The 19,233-nt window shown below is 47.6% G+C and overlaps 1 long non-coding RNA gene across 3 annotated transcripts in view; it reads left to right on the top strand.

Moving 5' to 3' along the window:
• LOC131419887 (uncharacterized) overlaps positions 1 to 14,440 on the top strand; it is a 62,750-nt gene extending 48,310 nt beyond the window's left edge. For 2 of the 3 annotated variants that reach the window (XR_009223353.1, XR_009223352.1), the window contains exon 3: positions 14,334 to 14,439. This is a non-coding gene — a long non-coding RNA (uncharacterized LOC131419887). Of the gene's footprint in view, positions 1 to 14,333 lie in introns of all 3 variants that reach the window. The other variant, XR_009223354.1, reaches the window with a different exon arrangement.
• Positions 14,441 to 19,233: the final 4,793 nt, after the last annotated feature.

Genomic DNA, 19,233 nt, shown 5'->3' with positions numbered 1-19,233 from the left:
ATGCTGAAATGAACATAGGGGTGCAGATATCTCTTCAGAATAGTGACTTCTTTTCCTTTGGATATACAACCAAAAAGGGAATTGCTCATTTATATAGTATTTCTATTTTTATTTTTTTGAGAAAATTCCATATATTTTCCGTAGTGACTGTAGCAATTTACATTCATACCAACAGTGCACAGGGTTCTCTTTTCTACACAGCCTCGCCAACACTTGTTGTCTGTTGTCTCTTTGAAAATAACCATTCTAGCGGGTGTGAGGTGATATCTCATTGTAGTTTTGATTTTATTTCCCTGATGGTGAGTGATTACAAGCATCTTCTCATGTACCTGTTGACCATTTTTATGTCTTCTTTGGAAAAGTATCTATTCAGGTCTTTTGACCATTTTCATATTGTTTTGTTGGTTTCTTTGCTGTTGAGTTGTAAGAGTTTCTTATATACTGTGGATATTAACCCTTTTAGTTTGCCAATTATTTTCTTTGCTGTGCAGAAGATTTTTAGATTGATGTCATCCCACTTGTTAAGTTTTACATTTGTTGTTTGCACTTTTGATGTTATATCCAAAAAAATCATTGTCAAGATGAGTTTCTTGGGGCTGTTTTCTCTATATTTTCTTCTAGTTGTTTTATATTTGGTGTCTTGCATTTAAGTCTTTAATACAATTTGGGATTATTTTTAGAGTGTTGTAAAATAGGGGTCCAATTTCAGTTTTCTGCATATGGTTATCCAGTTTTCCCAACACCATTTATTGTAGAAACTATCTGTTCCCCATGGAGTCTTCTTAGCTGACTCATCAACTGTTAGCAAAGTGTATGTGTGTGGTTTTATTTCTGGGCCTTTGATTCTGTTCTATTGGTCTATGTGTCTCTTTTTATACCTGTATCATTACCGTTTTTATTACTATAGATTTGTAATAAAATTTGAAATCAGGAATGTGATGCCTTCAGCTTTTTCTTTCTCAGGGTTGTTTTGGTTATTGGAGGTCTTTTGTGGATCCATATGAATATTTGGATTGTTTGTCCTATTTCTGTGAAAAATGTCATGGGAATTTTAATAGGAATTGCATTGAATCTTGAGATGGTATTGGGTAGCATGGACATTTTAACAATATTAATTCTTCTGATCCATGAACATAAGATATCTTTTCATTTCTCTGTGTCTTTGATTTCTTTCATCAATGTCTTATAGTTGTCAGTGTCTAGATCTTTCACCTTCTTGGTTAAATTTATTTATGAGTATTTTACTGTTTTTGATGCTATTGTAAATAGGATTTTTTTCTTTATATCTTTTTTAGATAGTTCATTGTGAGTGTACAGAAAGGCAACAGATTTCTACAAGTTGATTTTGTCTCCTGCTGCTTGAGTGAATTCGTTTATTAGTCCTAAAAGTTTGGGGGGGAGTCCTTACGTATTTCTCTATATAAAACCATATCATCTGCAAACAGAGACCACTTTGATTCTTCATTTCCAATTTAGATGTATTTTATTTCTTTTCGTTGCCAAATGTCTCTGGGTGAGACTTGCAGCAGTATGTTGAAGAGTGGTGTTGAGACTGGGCACCCTTGTCTTGTTCTTTGTCTTTGCAAGAAAGCTTTCAACCTTTCACTGTTCAATACGATGTTAGCTGTGGGTTTTGTCATGTGAACCTTTTATTATGTTCAGGTATGTTCTTTCTGTAACATTTTATTTAGAATTTTTATCATGAATGGCTGTTGAATTTTGTCAAACTGCTTTTTCTGCATCGATTGAGATTATTTTGTGATTTTTATCTTTCATTCTATTAATGTGGTGTATCACATTCATTGATTTGCATCATGTTGAACTTGATCATGTTGTTTGATCCTTTTTTTTGAGTTCAGATAGTTTTGTTATAATGAGTCTTGGAGAAGAAAGTTTTAGTTTCAAATTTTAGGTTGACAGATCGGCTTCAGGACCTTGGATGTGTAAATCTCTCTCCAGATTTGGGAAGGTGTCAGCTGCTATTTTTTTTAAGTAAACACTCTTTTCCTTTCTCCCTGTCTTCTCCTCTGGTACTTTAATAATGCTTATCTATTTCTTTTCATGGTATCCCATAATTCACACTGCCTTTCCCCATTCCTATCCATTCCCATTTTTCTTTTTGCTTCTTTGACTGGATGATTACAAATGACACATCTCCTAGTTCACTAATTATTTCTTGTTATAGTTGAATCTGATTTAGAAGCTCTCTATTGAATTCTTCAGTTCAGTCATTGTGTTCTTCAACTCTAGGATTTCTGTTTGTTTTTCCTTAATGATTTCTGTTTCTATAGTGAACTTCTCACTTGTTCATGCACTGTTTCCTTGTTTCATTTAGTAGTCTATCTATGTTTCCTTAGAGTTTTATGAATTTCTCGAAGAGGGTTGTTCTGAAGTCTTTGTCCCATAGTTCCTATATCTCCATTGCTTGGTCAGTCATTGGAGTTTTATTCTTTTTCTTTGGGGGTGTGATGGGTTTTTGATTATTCATGATCCTTGTGGCCTTCCATTGGTGTCTGCAAATTTGAGGAAGTAGGCACCTCTTCCACTCTTTACAGACTGGCTTTAGCAAACCAAAGCCTTCACAGTCATCCCATCTAGGGGTCCTGGATAGGCCATCTGGTAGTGTCCAGGGGCAGGCTTGCTGCTGGAGTCCTTGGGCAGCCTGGTACTGGGGTGAGTGGAAAGCTTGGGTCTATGGTATTGTGTCTGGCCCTGGGCACAGCTGGGACCCTGAGTTCATGAGTTGCCCCACTGCAGCCTGTTTTGAAAGGTCCTCTTTGAGAGCCTGCCACCACAGGAATCATCCAGCACCATGAGAGTTCCCCAGTGCTGGGATGAGCTGAGAGCCTTGGTTCACGGCAGACTGCCAGGAGCCTGGCGCCACGAGAGACAGCTTGTGCTGTGGTAGGCCAGAAGTCTGGATTCCTGGGAGCCTGCTGGGAGCCTGGGGCCACAGGAGCTGCCTGAGGCTGCAGAAGCCAGCAGGCACTGGATCAAGATGGAAGCCTGGGTTGATGGGAACCTGCCGGTGCCTGGTGCCATGGGAGCTGCCTGGGGCCGCCTGAGTCAACAAGAACCTGGTTGAGCTGGGAGCCTGGTTTTGTGGGAGCCTGCCAGGAGCCTGGTTCCATGAGAGCTGTCTATGGCTCCTGGAACTGGCAGGTGGTGTGGTGAGCCATGGGCCTGAGTTCCCCAGCAGCCCCTGGGGAGCCTGGTGCCATGGAATCTACCTGAGGTTGCTGGATCCAGCAAGTGCTGGAGTGACTTGGGGTCTTGGGGGTGTGGGAGCCCACTGGGTGCCCTGGTACAGAAGCTGCCTGTGGCTATGAGTGTTGTCTGTGGCTGCCTGGAGTAGGCAGGAACTTGGGTGAACCAGGGTCTGGATTCACCAGAGCCCACCAGGAGTCTGGTGCCAAGGACACCACTTGCGGTCACAAGAGCCACCTTGGGCTGTTGAAGATGGCAGCCCCTAGGCTGAGATGGGGCCCTGGGTTCCCAGGAGCCTGGTGGGAGCCTGGTGTCAAGGATGCTGCTTGAGGCCACCAGAGCTGGCATGCTCCAGGGTGAGCCAGGGGCCTGGATTTGCAGAAACTTACAGGGAGCCAGCTAGGTCCACAGGAGTCAGCCTGGCATTGGGGCAGGCTGGCTAAGGTCAGGCAGAGTGGAGAAGTCCCTTCTCTTTGGGAGGTATTTGATTACTGATTCAGTCTGCTTATTTGTTAGTGATCTGTTCAAGATTTCTATTTCTTCATGATTCAGCTTTCATAGGTTGTTTCTAGGAATTTATCTATTTTGTCTAGGTTACCCAATTTATGAGTGTACACTAGTTCAGAATAGTTTCTTCTGATCTTTTTCTTTCTGAAGCATCAGTTGTAATGCCTCCTTTTTCATTTCTGATTTAGTTTGAGTCATCTATCTTTGTTTTCCTAGATATTTTATCTAAGGATTTCTCAATTTTATTTTTTCCAAAACTCCACTTTTACTTTTATTGATCTTCCATACTGTCTTTCAATTTTTTTCCACTCTCCTCTTAGTGACTTCCGTCCTTCTGCTAACTTTGGGTTTCATTTTTTCTTTTTTTAATGCTGTGTGTTGTAAGTCCGGTTGTTTCTTTGACATCTTTCTTCTCTTATAATGTACAAGTTTATCACTATAAACTGTCCTCTTACTACTACTTTTGCTGCATCCTAGAAGTTTTGGTGTGTTTATTGTTTCTTTCTTTCTTTCTTTCTTTTTTGCTGAGGAAGATTGGCCCTTTGTTCACATCTGCCAATCTTCTTTTATTTTATTTTATTTTTTTTTGCTGAGGAAGACTGGCCCTGGGCTAACATCTGTGCCCATCTTCCTCCACTTTATATGGGACGCTGCCACAGCATAGCTTGCCAAGTGGTGTGTCGGTGCACACCCGGGATCTGAGTCGGCGAGCCACGGGCCGCCACAGTGGAGCACACACACTTACCACTTGCGCCACCGGGCCGGCCCCTTTTGTTTCTTTTTGTATGTTTTGAGCTATTTTCTAATATCCCTTTTGATTTCTTCTTTGATCTACCTTTTTTTTGTGTGAGGAAGATCAGCCCTGAGCTAACATCCATGCTAATCCTCCTCTTTTTGCTGAGGAAGACCGGCCCAGAACTATCATCCTTGCCCATCTTCCTCCACTTTATGTGAAATGCCACTACAACATGGCCTGACAAGCATGCATCGGTGCGTGCCCCGGATCCGGACCCCAGCCACCAGCAGTGAAGCACATGCACTTAACCACTACAGCACCTGTCGGCCCCCTGATCTACTTTTAAGTTTAAGAGTTTTTGTTGAACTTCCACGTATTATGAATGTTCCAGTTTTCCTTCTGTTATTGACTTCTAGTTTCATGCCATTGTGTTTAGAAAAGTTACTTGGTATTATTTCAGTCTTCTTAATCTTGTTAAGACTTGTTTTGTGACCTAACACGTGATCTGTTCTGGAAAATAGTCTGTGTGCCCATGAGAAGAGTGTGCATTTTGTTGCTGTCCAGTAAAATGTTCTGTGTGTGTCTGATAGCTCCATTTAGTATTTAATGTTTTCATGTCTGCTATTTCTTGTTTTCTGTCTGGATATTCTATCCATTGTTAAAAGTGGGTCTTTGAAGTCGCCTACTATTTGCAACTTATATAAGTGAGAAGGCTCTTATTTTGAGAATATATAAAGATCTCTTAGAACTCAATTATAAAAGACAAGTCAATGAAACGGGGTAACCAACTGGAATAGACATGTCTCTAGGAAATACATAGATGGCCAATAAGCACAAGATAGTTGCTCAGTATCATTAATTATTAGGAAAATGCAAATTAAAAGCACAGTTTTCATGCTGAAAATGAAGGCTATATTCAACACAATGGAAAACAACAAGTGTTAGTAAAGATGTGGAGAAAGGGAAACCCACATACATTACTGGTGGGAAAGTAAAATGATGCAGCCACTGCAGAAAACAGCTTGGCATTTTCTAAAATCTTAAACCTAGAATTACCATTGACCTGGAGAGGCCCATGATAGATATGTCCAAAAGAGGAAACTTGCCCATAGACACTCAAAGCAACAGTGTTCACAATGGTCCAAAAGTGGAACAAACCCAAATTTCTATCCAGTTATGACTGTATAAACCAAATGTGGCCTATTCATAATATAGGATAATATAGGCCATAAAAAGGAATTAAGTACTGCTACATGCTCGGCCATGGGTGAACCTTGAAACATGTGTGCCCACTGAAGCCATCCACCAAGGCAACAGATAACATGATGCTATTTGAATGAAATGTCCAGAATAGGGAAATCCATAGGGGGAGAAAACAGATGAGTTGTTTCCATGGACTTGGGTTAGCATAAAATAGAGTGTGAATGAGTATGGGTTTGTTTGGGGGTGTTGAAAATGTTCTGGAATTAAATAGTGGTGATAGCCACACGACATAATCATTGTGCTAAAAGCCACAGAAATGTATACTTTGAAATGCTTAAAACGGTGTATTCTACGTTAAGCAGATTTTCCACATAAAAATTTTGAATTTTTTAAGTTAATCAGGGTATTGGTTAATTTTAAGTTGGTTAGTATATTTAATAAATAAGTGTAATTAATGGAGTTATTAGGGGTAGGGCAGGTTGTAGCCAAGAGAGTAAACATCCGACGAGGGCCATAGTAACAAATCCTATGATTATACAAGCAACAATCTAAAATCCAGTCCATTTCCATTGTCCACAATTTGGAGAGACCAGCCACGAAAATAGGTCAGTGATCTCGGGGCCTTTGGTATCTATTCCAAGATTTGGGTAATATTATGCAATATTTTAACCTCTTGGGCCATTTGGTGGAGGTAGGTTTGAACTTCTCTCTTGATGTACACTCAGCAAGTGGTTCTAGGAAAGGCACCAACCCCTCCTTCCTTGGCCGGTATAGACATTCTAGGGCCCGGCCATTTTCTAAAACCATTTAGGCGAGAGACTCATGAGACTGTTGTTCAAGGGCTAGGATATGTTCTTATGGAGTTGTTGTCCACGTTGTGTTAAGGTTGTTGATAACTCTTAGTTGCCTCAGTTTCCTGATTTTGTGTGGGTAGGGCCACCACACCTGTGCCCAGTCCAGTCAGTCAATCCTAGTAGAACTGAACACCTAGTGCTATAGGACTGACATTGTTTCTATGGGTTGGTGGTAGCTAGTCAGGGCAGGAAACTCAAGGGACCTGCGACCTGAGAGAAGCAGGCTGAGAGAGAAACAATAATGCATTGCACAATACAGCCTGGAGAAAGCTGTTCACGGGGTTGGGGAAGAGAGAAGCTCACTGGATGAGAGCCTTGTGATATCAGCCCACAGTAAAACCCAAAAGTGGATGCTCCTGGTGTGAAATATTCCTTAGGTGTCTTGAGGTAAAACCAGTAATTTGCACCCATTCACTGGTTACCTGTGTTATATGATTTCAGAGGGTATGGTTAAAGTGTTTGTGGACCAAGAGCTGTCTGGGCCTGGGCACAAAATCATCAAGGTGGCCTCAAAGGCGACCACAAAATGACCCCTCAAGGAGCAGTTGGGGCAGAAAGTGGGGGGATAATTTTGAAGGAAGCCTGGGGCAAAGATGTTGTTCGATGGAGTTGGCTACTAGTGAGTGTCTCCACAGGGTAAGCCTTTCAGCTGGGGTACAGTAGGTGATTGGAGGCCAAGTGACAGACCCTGTGACTCCTGATTTCCAGTGCATGGGCAGCCCTCTCAGCCCACTGGACATAAATGGTGATGGTGTTTGTGAAGCATCTTGATGGCTGTATGGAAGGTATAGGGGACGTGTGGTGAGAGATGTCATGATAGTGTCGAGAGGAGCTGTGTGTGAGATTACGGTGTTGAAGGGGAAGGATTGGAGGCAGGTGCACTGGGTGTGTGACCAACAATGGTCAGTGAAAGGACAGCTGGGGTGTAACTGGGGAAATCAGGGACCAACAGAAGTCATGTGTTTAAAACAAGACACCAGGGCCTGCCCAGTGGCTTAGAGGTTAAGTGCGCATGCTCCGTTACTGGGGGCCGGGTTCGGATCCTGGGTGCGCACCGACTGGCACACCCAGTCCTTGCAAATTTCCCACATGCATTTTACATGCATTTTCTCTTCTGTTGATGGTCGATGAGTTCTAAGGAAATGGTGAAGGCACAGTGAGGAGGAATTGTGGGTTTCTGCACGACTACCTCGAGGAGTGCCGCCCCCTCAACCTGAACAACCACCCGGCACTACTAGAAATGAAAGACATCCCATCACCCTGGATCGGAAGACTCCTTATTGTGACGATGTCAACATTATCCAAAGAGATCAACAAATCCAGTGCAGTCCTTACCAAAATCCCAAGGACGTTTTGTGCTGAAATAGAAAAAAACCCATCCTAAAATTCTTATGTAATCTCAAGTAAGCCCAGATACCAAAAATAATCTTGAAAGAAGGTACTAAGTTGGAGGACTGATTCTTCCTGATTGAAAACTTACTACAAATCTACAGTATCAAAACTGCATTGTCATAGCATAAAGACAGACATATTGACCAATGGAAACAGAATTGAGAGCCCAGAAATTAACCCTCACCCATGTGATCAAATGATGTTTGACAAGGGTGCCAAGATTATTCAAAGGGGAAAAGCCCTTTCAACAAGTTGTGCTGGAAAATGTGGATATCTACATGCAAAAGAATCAACTTGGACCCTTACCTAACACCATATACAAAGCTTAATTCCCAATAGATCAAAGACCTAAATGTAAGAGCTAAAACTATAATAATCTTAGAAGAAAACATAAGACAAAACTTTACAAGATAGGATTTGGTAATGATTTCATGGACGTGACCCCCACGGAGCAGCCAATAAAATAAGAAAATACACATGCTGGACTTCATGGATATTAAAAAGTTTTGTATCTCAAAAGACATTATCAACAGTAAAAGCACAACTCACAGGATGGGCGACCATATTTGCAAACCATGTTTCTGACAAGGGCTTAATATCCAGAATAGATAGAGAACTCCTAAACTCAACAACAAAAATCAAACAACCCAAATCAAATTTGAACAAAGTACATGAGTAGACGTTTCCTCAAAGAAGATCTGCAAATAACCAATAAGCATATGAAAAGACGCTCATCATCACTAATCATTAGGGACATGCAAATCAGAAATACAGTGAGAGACCACCTCACATTCATCGATCAAAAAAAAAAAAAAAACAAAGGTGGCATCCAAAAAAAAAAAAAGAAGAAGAAGAAGAAGAAGAAAAAGAATAGAACTAGTGTTGGTCAAGATGTGGAGAAGTTGGAACCCTTGTGCACTGTCTTGGGAAGATAAAATATATAGTTGTTGTAGAAATCAGTATAGCAATTCCTAAAAAAAATTAAAAATATAATTGTATAGGACCCAGCAATTTCAATTCTGGGTATCTACACCCCCAAAGTGTTGAAACCATATTCTTCAAAACATATTTCAACACCCATATTCATAGCATCAGTATTCATAATAGGTAAAACATAGAAGCCACCCAAGTATCATAACCGAGGAAGGGCTCGCTGCCCAATGCACCCTTTAAGCCAACCATGAGATACCGCTCTTGTAGAAGGGAGAAAACTTTATTACGAGGTTGGCCAGCAGGGAGACAGGAGCCAAAGGTTAAATCCTTCTCCCCAATGGGCATTTGAAAGGGCTTTTTAAGGGCAAAGGAGTGGGTGCGGGAGGTTGGGGGCGGTCCTACGCATTTTGCGCAAGTAGATTTTCATGTTCTGTCATACATCCCACGTTCAAAAGGCAGTGTCCTTAACATGATTGGCAGCTGAGTTCTTGGTCCCCTACGTCATCCTCCAGTCAATTGACTCAAACAGCACTGACGGTTTGAGTCTTGCCAGCCGTCTTGTGGTCTCACTGGTTCAAACCAGTTGAAACTTGCTCAAGGAGGAAAAACGGAGTTTCTGAAAAACAACTCATGGCCCAAGACTAGATCCTTAGTAAATATATGGAACGTGGCTTAAGAAAGTAGTCTCCAGGGGACCGTTGATAAAAGTCTGGTTGGGGCCCCATTTTATTTTGGGCTTGGTTTTGGGCCCGGCTAGGCTATCTGTTCAGGGATGTATGGATATGCAAAATGTGGTATATACATAAAATGGCATATTATTTATCCTTAACAAAGGAAGGAAAGTCTAAGATATGGCACACCATGGATGAACCTTCAGGATATTACTCTAAATGAAATAAGCCAGTCACAAAAATACAACCTTGTGTGATTTCCCTTCTATGAGGTTGCTGAAATCGCTAGATTCAGAGAGACAGAAAGTAGAATGGTGTTTGCCAGGGGCTGGGAGGAGGAGGAATGGGGAGTTATTCATGAATGGGTATAGAGTTTCAGTTTTGTAGGATGAAAAGACTTCTAAAGATGGATCGTGGTGATGATTGCACAGCAATATTAATGTCTTCAATACACTTAAAACATACTTAATGTATCTATGGAGCCTGATGACTTGTCCTGGCTGAGCACACGCTTGTGCTGTTGCACATCTTACCCCTCACTGTACAGTTGGGAAACTAGCCCAGAAAGAGGCAAGTACTGGCCCAGACCACAGGAGGGAGTCCGGGTCCCAAAGACTAGAGAGAGCTCCAGCTTCCTTGGCCAAGGCTCCGCCCCTTCCCTCAGGTCTCCTTTGACAATGAGAGGCATTAAGATCTTAGAGGATTGCTGCCCACCCCTCTCCATATGAGATCATTTTCCTCTCCTCATCATAGCATGTGCATAGGCACCCCCACTCACACTGAATTCTCATGTGGGGACCATGGAGGTGCAGTCAAGAAAGAGCTGACCCGGAGGAAGTGACAAGAGGCAGGAGGGAGAGAGATTGGAGGCAGCTCTCCCAGGGGACCATGGCATTCGTTCTCCTAGATACATGCCCAGGGACCCAGAGATGGGCAGAGGAATCCCTAAGGTTCCTAGGTTTCTGCCTATCTGTCTGTTCCAGACCCATCCTTGGCCCAGCCTGGGGAGCACAGGACTGGGATCCTGCAGTCCACCTCTGTGGGCACCCAGAACTGTGATGAGTCCATCCTCCCCTTGTGTAGGCATTGGGAACAGGAGAGAATACCTCAGTGAGGGTCCTCCTGTATAAAATGGAGTGCATCCAGCAGGTGACTCCAAGTGTTCCATGCACTCGCAATGTGTCCGTTGGACCAGGTTCTCTGTTGATGACCTACTGTGCTCTGAAATGTTGAGAAGATGCTTTCCACCCACTTGAGATCATTTAGAACTGAGGAGACATGGGGGCATAGGTGGATGAGAACTGGGGATAAGGAAGAAGATGCCAGAGCACTGGACACCAAGTCTAGAGATGAGGGAGAAGACCAGTTCTTGTTGGATCCTCGGGGTCCTCATCTGGAGGCAGGGGGGAGTCATTGTCCTGGTTGAGGTTGAATGCCTCAGGAATGAAGAAGACACCTGGTAGGGGACAGCAAGATGGGGGGAAAGGTAGGATCCCAAGATTCACTCCACTCTCTCGAAGCCGACAGGTCCTGCTCCTTTACCTCTGGGACCCTGGAGAGCCTCTGCCTTGAGGACATCTGAAGAATGGTTCCTTTCTGTTTGGTGGAGTTTTGGTGAGGGCTGCAGTGCTAGTGCTGGCCACCAGGGGGCAGGCAGCCTCTTGTGTCAGTGGTGGCAAGTTAGATTTTGTTTTTATTTTTTTCAGTTGTATTGAGATATACTTGATATACAGCACTATGCAAGTTAACATTGCTGTGTGGTACATTTGAAAGTTGCTAAGAAAGTAGATCCTAAAACTTCTCATCACCAGGATAAAATCTTTTATGTTTGCTTGGTGATTGATGTTAACTAAACTTATTTTGGTAACCATTACATAATATACATATACATCAAGTCCTTTCCTTCTGCTGTAAACCTGGAATTTACACGGTGTCCACTGAACTTTTCTTGACCTCCTGGAGCAGAGAAGAGTCAAGCAGAGGTCTTTCTGGCTGTCCCTCTGCCTCAGAAACAACTTGTACCTCCTATTTCTAGTGTTCACCTCCACAATCACAGTTGGTCAGAAGCAGGGGGCGGGGTGAAAGATCTTCCCATGTACTCATTCAGCAGCTGTGCACTGAGCACTCACCCTGTGCCAGGTGCCCTGGTGGGCCAAAGTGCAGGATGAAAATGACCAAGTGGTCCCTGCCTGCCAGGAGCTCACAGCCTAGAGGGGAAATGGACAAAAGCAAAAACAGGAGCAAGAAAAGAGCAAGTGCTGTAGAGAAACACAGCAGGGGGCTGTGAGGGAGGGCTGGGCATCACTGGGTAGGAGGGTCTGAAAGGCCTCAGTGGGGTAACGTTTTCTGGGACCAGAATGACAAGAGGGAGCCAGCCCTTCAGGGGTCTGGGAGCAGTGTGTCAGGGGGATGGCACCACTGGTCCTGAGTCTCACAGGCAGAAGTGAGAGGAGGTTAGAAATGTGGCCAGTGCAGCTGGAGGGAGGCTGGGAGGAGAGAACAGGAGCTGGGGTGGAAGGTAGGACCAGGGCCTGGTAGGCTGTGTCAGCTACCTTTCCCTCTCTGACTTCATTGCCCCTAACCTTGCATTTCAAAACTACAAATGTTGACTATCTCACAATTTGTGTGGATCAGCAATCAGGCACGTTTCAGCTTGGTGCCTCTGCCTCAGTGAGTTGAACAGGTTGGTGCTGTGGCCTCAACTGAGGCTCAACTGGGGGAGGACTAGCCCCAAAGGTCACTCTCAGCCTTCAGGGTTCAGTTTGGACAGAGAGTCTAAGTTTCTTTCTGTCTGTTGGCCTGGGCACTCCTGTGCTTCTCTCCTCTATAGGCCTCCACATTGGGCAGTCCCAAAACACTGGTATTTGATTCCTCAGTTACAGGGATTCGACAGAGAAAGAGAGAGAGATGGAACATGAAAGACGGAGTAGGAGGAAGTGAGAGACTTGTGTAGTTAAAATTTAGACAAGACATCCCATCACTTTGGCTGTTATTATGTTCAGAAGCCAGTTACTAAATACTTAGTGGTTCCACGGGGATGGCTATACCATGGGTGGGGCTTACTGGGTACCACTGTGGAGGCTGCCCACCTCATAGGCCAAGATGAGGCACTTGGGTCTCATTCTCCATAAAACAGGAAACAATTGAATGGTTTAATGCCACAGAGTGGCAGTATCTAAATTTCCATTAGTTTCAACCCCCTCATGATGCTGACCTGAAAATGAGACCAAGTTGGAAGTGACTGTTCCAATAGCACAGTGCTAGAACCCAGGCATGTTTTGAGTGGTGTTCTGTGCTACCTGTCACCCCTTCTTGTTATTCTTCCATCTCTAATTTTGTGCCTTAGGTACATGTGACACCAGCCCACAGGGGTAATAGATATTATCTCATATACACCAGGTGAGGTCCCTAGGAAGTAGATTCTAGCCTGAGCCCCCTGGTGTAGGTTTGGAGACTGGGGAGGACCTGAGAGGCACAGGGACTATCCCAGGATGAAGAACTGGTAAGTTAAAGGAAGTCTGCATTCATCTCTGTCTCCTCAAAGCAAGGACCTGAGTTAGGTTTCTAGGGAGCTGGGGCTAGGGCTGTGTAGGCTCCTTGTGTACAGTTCAGGAAGTGACATGAGAGAGGACGGTGAGCAGCCCGGGCTCAGGGGGCAGCTCTGGAGAAATCTGATTGAGGTAAGGGATCCAGGTATAGGAATCTTGAAAAATGTCCCTATCTCCTTGGTCCTAGGCCTCAACAGATCTTTGAACTCTGGTAACCAGGCACACACATTCCCCCATCCAGCTCACTTGACAGGAGACAGTCAAGAGGCAAAAATGTTTTGTTGTTGTATCCCAACTTTTGCAGGATCTGGGCTCAAAAAAGCCCAGAAAGAGAATCTTTTTGATTGTTGCCTACACTGGCTCAGCCCTCATCCCTGATGCCTCTGGGTGTCTGACAGGAGGCAGTGAAGGGTAACATGGGGCAGCCCAGGAAAGGTTAATGCAGACCAGGACACAACGGTGATCCCACCTGATCAACCCCAAAATCCAGGCCCCTCATCGTGTGTTTGTGTGTGTTTGTGTGTCTGTGTGGTGTGGGGAAGGCAGGGTATGTGGGGCAGGCCATTCCTGGGCAGGAGCTGGTTGTTAGGTGTCGGAAGCCTGGTGGGTCTGTCACCTTCATACCCCAGGTCATGGCTGGCAGCATGAGAAGGTGAGCTCCTCAACTCGTATGTTATTGAGCCCTAGAGGTTTAATCCCCTTCCCTTCCTGACCAGAGTTCTTTGCCAGGATGCCCTCTGTGCCTGAACTGAGGAGCAGACTTTCTCTTGGGGGTTGACCACAGTGGCAGTGTGCAGGCAGCCCCTGATTCCCTCTGGCCCAGCTCCCAGGCAGTCTTTGCAGAACTCCACTCAGGAGGTCGTCGAGTAGCTGCCCAATGGCTTCAACTCCACCAACTCACTAGACAAGGGGCAGGTGCATGAGGCCACCCACACCATCCAGTTCTGCTCTGAGATGAGAACAGGAGCAGAGGGCCTCCACACTCAGGACCTTGAGATGATGGGGTTGGACCAGAACTAGGGTGGGACCAGTCAGGAGCTGTCTCTTTTTCAAGCTAAAGGGGATGTACATGCACGTAACCTTGCCTGGTTCAGAGCTGAGCTGCTGTGACCCTCTTTCCTTTGACTGGTGTGAGCTTCTGGAGGCCACTGAGGCAGAGCCAGAGGGTAAGGGGGACTGCAGACTGGCTATTCCTGGAAAGGAAGTGGGATCTTTCCTGTATTTAGAAGGACACATGGAAAGTCAGCTATGTGAGTGAACCTTTCTCTTTATCTCTCTCCAGCGCCAGCTGCAGAGCTCCAGCCAGCAGCAGAAGCAGAGCAGTGGGCAGTGGTGGAGGTAGAGCTGGCTCCAGCTCCGTTGACACCACCCTCTCTAACACTGGAGCCAGTGACCCCTCCATCAGCAGTGTTGGAGCTAGAGCAAGGGCCGACATCGGCTGCAGCAGGAGTGGGAGCTGCTGAGCTGGAGTCACCTGGACCATCATTTCTAGTGGAAAGTCCATCTCCACCTGTGGCTAAGAAGCATGAGAAGAAGCCCAACCTATGGCCTTCCCTCCTAAGCTGGTGGTGGAGCAGTTGACCATGATGGATGCGGTGAGCAGCTGGGCTCTCAGGGCGGGTGGGGTAGGCTTTCACTCTGCCATCATTGCCCCAGACCTCATCCAGTCTCCTATGATCTGGGCCCGAATCCTGTCTCCACCCCTTACCAACCATACGACCTGGGCAACTTTCTGAACCCCCAAACATTTGCTGTCCACCTGTAGACCGTAGAGGTGGACACTAACAAGACCTGCTGCACAGAGTGGCTGTGCCGGCTCCATGAGGTAGAAGAGATGGAAAGGTGAGCAGGGCCTGGCACATCACTGGTGGAGGGGAACTCACTGTATGCAGCCAGGTCCCTGGTGGCCCAACCTTCTGCTCAGGAGGCTCAACAGCCTCAGGACTTATTAGACACCTGATGTGTACTTCACTATTAGGGAGACAGACAAGGCCGGTGGTTGTAGCTGCCACAGGGGAATGTGCATCAGAATGGGAAGTGGGACCAGAGGGGGGATCAGGGTGGTGGAAGATGCCCCCTTGGGATGAGCCGAGCTGAGCCACCATCTGGAGCTTGGAGTTAGCCAGGACGGGCTGGATGCAAATGCCTCTCTCCCTTCCCTGCCAGTATTGGGTCCTGGGTCATCCTCTGCTGGGTGCCTGCAGTGACAGAGAAGAAAAACCAGGGACTCTAACAAGGCTCAGGCCACATCATGAGCTTCCTGAGCTCCAGCTCTAAATTGTGACCCCTGTGTGGGACTTTGCGGGCTGTGGACACAGAGCTGGGGTGTGGCAATGCTGAGTGACACTCACCCTGTTCCCCAGGAGCTCTTCCAGAAGGTGGTGCCCTCTCAGAGCCTTGGCTCCACCTGGGGCAAGAGGAACAAGCCCGGCAATGAGCACCTGGCACACACCGTCCGGGCCAATGTCGACCACTTCAGAAGGGTGGCCAACCTCATCCTCACCACCTGCCTCGGGGACCCGAGCATGATGGCCCAGGACAGGGCGAGGGTGGTGGAGCGCTGGATCCAGGTGGCCCAGGTATGCTGTGGGAGGTCCAGTGGAGCCCCTCTCTGGAGCCTTAGGAACTGCCTCCACCTTTATCAGCTCCCAGGATTGAAGTGTGTGGTCTAAGCCCCTGCAAGTCCCTAGGTCCTTCCTGCCAGGAGCACGCTGACCTTGACTCCAGGTCCCAGTGCGAGGATGCTCACTTCCTACCTGGCTTCCTCCCTGGGTTGAGCTAAAATCCTCCTCCTTGTGAGTGTTACACTTTGGGTCCTAAATGTGCCCTTCTGGGGCTCCCTGAACATCTGTCTCATCCAGGAGGGGAGATTTAAATAGAAGGGGACTGAAGCTAGAGCAAGCAGGGCTCCAGCGCCCCACCTCACAGCTCACTCTCTTCCCTTCCCCAAGGGTGCTCGATCCTGAAGAACTTCTCCTCGCCCCGCACTGTCATCTGTGTTCTGCAGAAAACATCCATATGCCACCTGAAGAACACAGGGGGGATGTTTCCTGGTGGGTAGGCCTCTCTCCATAGGAAGACCAGGGTGGATGGGGGATCTCCTGTATGTCTGCCATTGGCCCCTCAGTCAGGTGGGAACTCCTGGGAGGCAGCAAATGCTTGGGACAGGGCCTGGGCCTTGGCGGTGGGTCTCTAAGTCTCCCGGTGTCCTTAGTGCACCAATTCTGCTTCAGGACTCGGTTTCCCTAAATGCCAGGTACTGGAGTGAGCCACATTGGAGATTTTCAAGTGTTTATAGCAACAGAACTCTATGCCCAGTTGAAACTCAAAGTGGTCAAAAGAGAGCTGCTCTGTATAGCAGGCAAATGGAGACCCCAGTGACCAACAGGAGAGCCCCCTCCCAGTCCCACGAGACCTCAGCGCTCAGAGGAGCCCAGTGAGAGCACTCCTCCAGGCAGTTTGAATCTCTCAGGTTGTCAAAGAAAAGGATTTGCACTTAGACCCCTCACATTATCCCTAAATTTATCCTTCCCTCTTTCCCCTCCCCTCAGGGAGAGCTCTGAAAAATTTAAGGAGCGCTATAGCCAAGACGAGTCCTTGAACAGAGAACTGATGACCAAGGTAGAGTGGAGGCTGGGGGTCTGGAAAGAGAGGAGGGGCCGGGGGGGAGGGGGACTGAGCAAGCTGTGGTTTTGATAATTTCTCACTTGAACTTTCTCTGAAACATTCCCGTCTATCTTGTCCAGGTTAACAAGCAGAGGGATCTTTTCTGCCCATGGGCAGGTGGGGTGCCATTTTTGGGCAGGAGGCCTTGGTCATGGGACACAGTGGTGTTGGCTGGGCTGTTCCAGGACGAGTTGCTGAGCTGGCGCCATCAGCAGGTCTCTGGCTTACATGCACGTCCATCCTGATGGATATAGCTTCTCCCAGGCTGTTGGGTGGTTGGGTGGGTTTATCCCTCAGCCTAAACCTGTCCTCAGGAAGCCAGGCCCCTGCTGCTCCTTCTATCTTCACCATGTCTCCAAGGGGAGGGCACACTGCCTACCCCAGGGACGGGCACAGCAAGGGATTCCCCTGGCCCAGATGGACAAACAGGCTGCTCATCCTTGGATCTGAACAGCTGGACCAGAGACAGATGTGTGTACATTGTGGGACTCCCCACTGGACCCCTAGAGCAGTCACTCGAGTCAACAACAGGAGTCTCACCTGAGTGCCTGGTTGGCAATGATATAGGCCCCAGGTGGCTTATGAGTAGCGTCTAGGCAACTGATGGATTCTTAGTGGATCCTGCTGAAAGGACGTTAGGAGCTTCATGTAAATGGGGAAGCAAAGCGTCCTGTCACCCCCTTCCCTGTTGATCAGAGGTGGCACCTTGTGGGTCCAGTTCCTGAGTGGATAAAGAAAGAGTTCAGTGCAGGCGAATATCCTGAGTGGTTCTTTGGGGAGCAGAAGGGTTTGGTATTGCCTCTGTCCGGCATAGGGGAGAGACACTCCACGGGACTGGGGCAGGCAGGAGCCACTCAACAACTAGACTCCCAAGACACCCCATCCTCTCCATCCACGGCTCGGCCCAGGGCCAAGCTTTGAGAGCTCAGGGGACAGGACTGTTGTCAGTGGTGGGGCTGGGGGTTAAGCGAGGATGTTGGAACAGGGCCTCTGGCTGAGAGGGGCAAGCGGCCTCTCTGTTGGCCCCTCAGCAACTCACTGCCCCTGTTTGGGCCTCTGTCTCCTCATCAGGGAAATGGAGGTATGGTGATTGTGTGGTGCAAGCCTCACAGGGTGGTAATGAGGTAAGAGGGAGGAAAGGAATGTGGGACGTTTCTGCCTGCTCCACCTGGAGGGGTGAGGGCCAGAACAATGATGACAGTCATGCGACAGTGAGTCCTCAGGAGAACCTGTGAGGTAGCTGGAGTTCTCACACTTTCCACATGAGGAAACAGGCTCAAGGAGGCCAGGCCGAAAGCCCAAGCTCACACCCAGAGTGAGAGTTTCAGCTGGGCTTGTTCTGGAATCACAAGACCTTGCAGGGTGGAGTGGCATTGGTACTAGTTCACTCGAGTCAGATGTTCAGGGTCAGAGGCCAGTGGTGCTGGAGAGAAATGGGGTGAAGGGAGTATGGCCTCGCTGACACTGTCCTCGACTCTGGCAGGAGGGGCCCTCCACGTTTGTCCCCCGGAGAGCAACCCCCAGAGAGTGCAGGAGAAGCAGCAGCAGCAGCAGGTGAGTGTGCCTGTGGGGGAGGGGCTCTGCGCTCCCAGCTAGAGGCCTCAAATCAAGAGAGGCGGTCCCCTCCTCCTGGTGCCACAGTGTCTGAATCCCCCAGTAGAAGTGACCAGGAGGGGGGCCTGGAAGAGCTGGTGTAGGATGGATTTGTTGTGGGGAGGGCCAGGGACCGCATACCCTGTGATTTGCCAGAAGCAGGCCCTGGGAGGTGAGGAGGAGGAGTGTGGTGTTCTTGGGGTGTGAAGGGAGGAAGAATTGAGGGGAGGGTGCTAAGGGTCCTAGGCTGCTCCCCGTGGGAACCCTGGGGTGGGCCAGGAGGCTGAGGGTGAGGACTTTTCAGGGGAGGGTCTGCAGGGGGCTGACTTGAGAGCAAGGGCTCATCTCACCCGCACCCCGATGTCACAGGGTGTTGTCCCCTATCTTGGCACTTTCCTCGGTGATCTGCTGGTGCTGCACCTGGCGATGGGTGATTATCTCGAAGTGGATGAATCTGAGGACCAGGCAGGAAGGACCAGGATCCTGAGCCTTGGGATGCGGGAGCCCCCGAACTGAGCCCTGAGCTCTCAGCACTTGGCACATCTCCTCTCATAAGAGCCTCACAGCCGCCCCTGGGAGCTGGGGCATCAGGCCCATCTTAGGGATGAGTGAACAGAGGCTCCGCCTGAGACATCCATTCCCGTTCCTCAGGCTGGGGAAGCTCAGAGCTGCCTGATGGCACGCTGCGTGAGGTTTTATCTGAGCTGGACTCTGCCTGTCCCTCCCATGTTGCCCGTGGAGGGAGAGAGAAGTTGGGACCCCCAAGTCAGGCAGCACATAATTGGCTGAGCAGTCCCCTCTGCCTGAGGCCTCAGCCTCCAAGTCTGTCATCAGAGAGGCTAGTACTGCTAGGTCCCTCAGCCTCACCCCCATGTCCTTCTCTGGAGCCCAGAGACCGTCCTAGGTCCAAGTCCTGTTTTCTC

The sequence above is a fragment of the Diceros bicornis genome, chromosome 22, assembly GCF_020826845.1.
Source record: "Diceros bicornis minor isolate mBicDic1 chromosome 22, mDicBic1.mat.cur, whole genome shotgun sequence".
Taxonomy (NCBI): Eukaryota; Metazoa; Chordata; class Mammalia; order Perissodactyla; family Rhinocerotidae; genus Diceros; species Diceros bicornis.
This window is presented reverse-complemented; position numbering and strand designations above follow the sequence as displayed.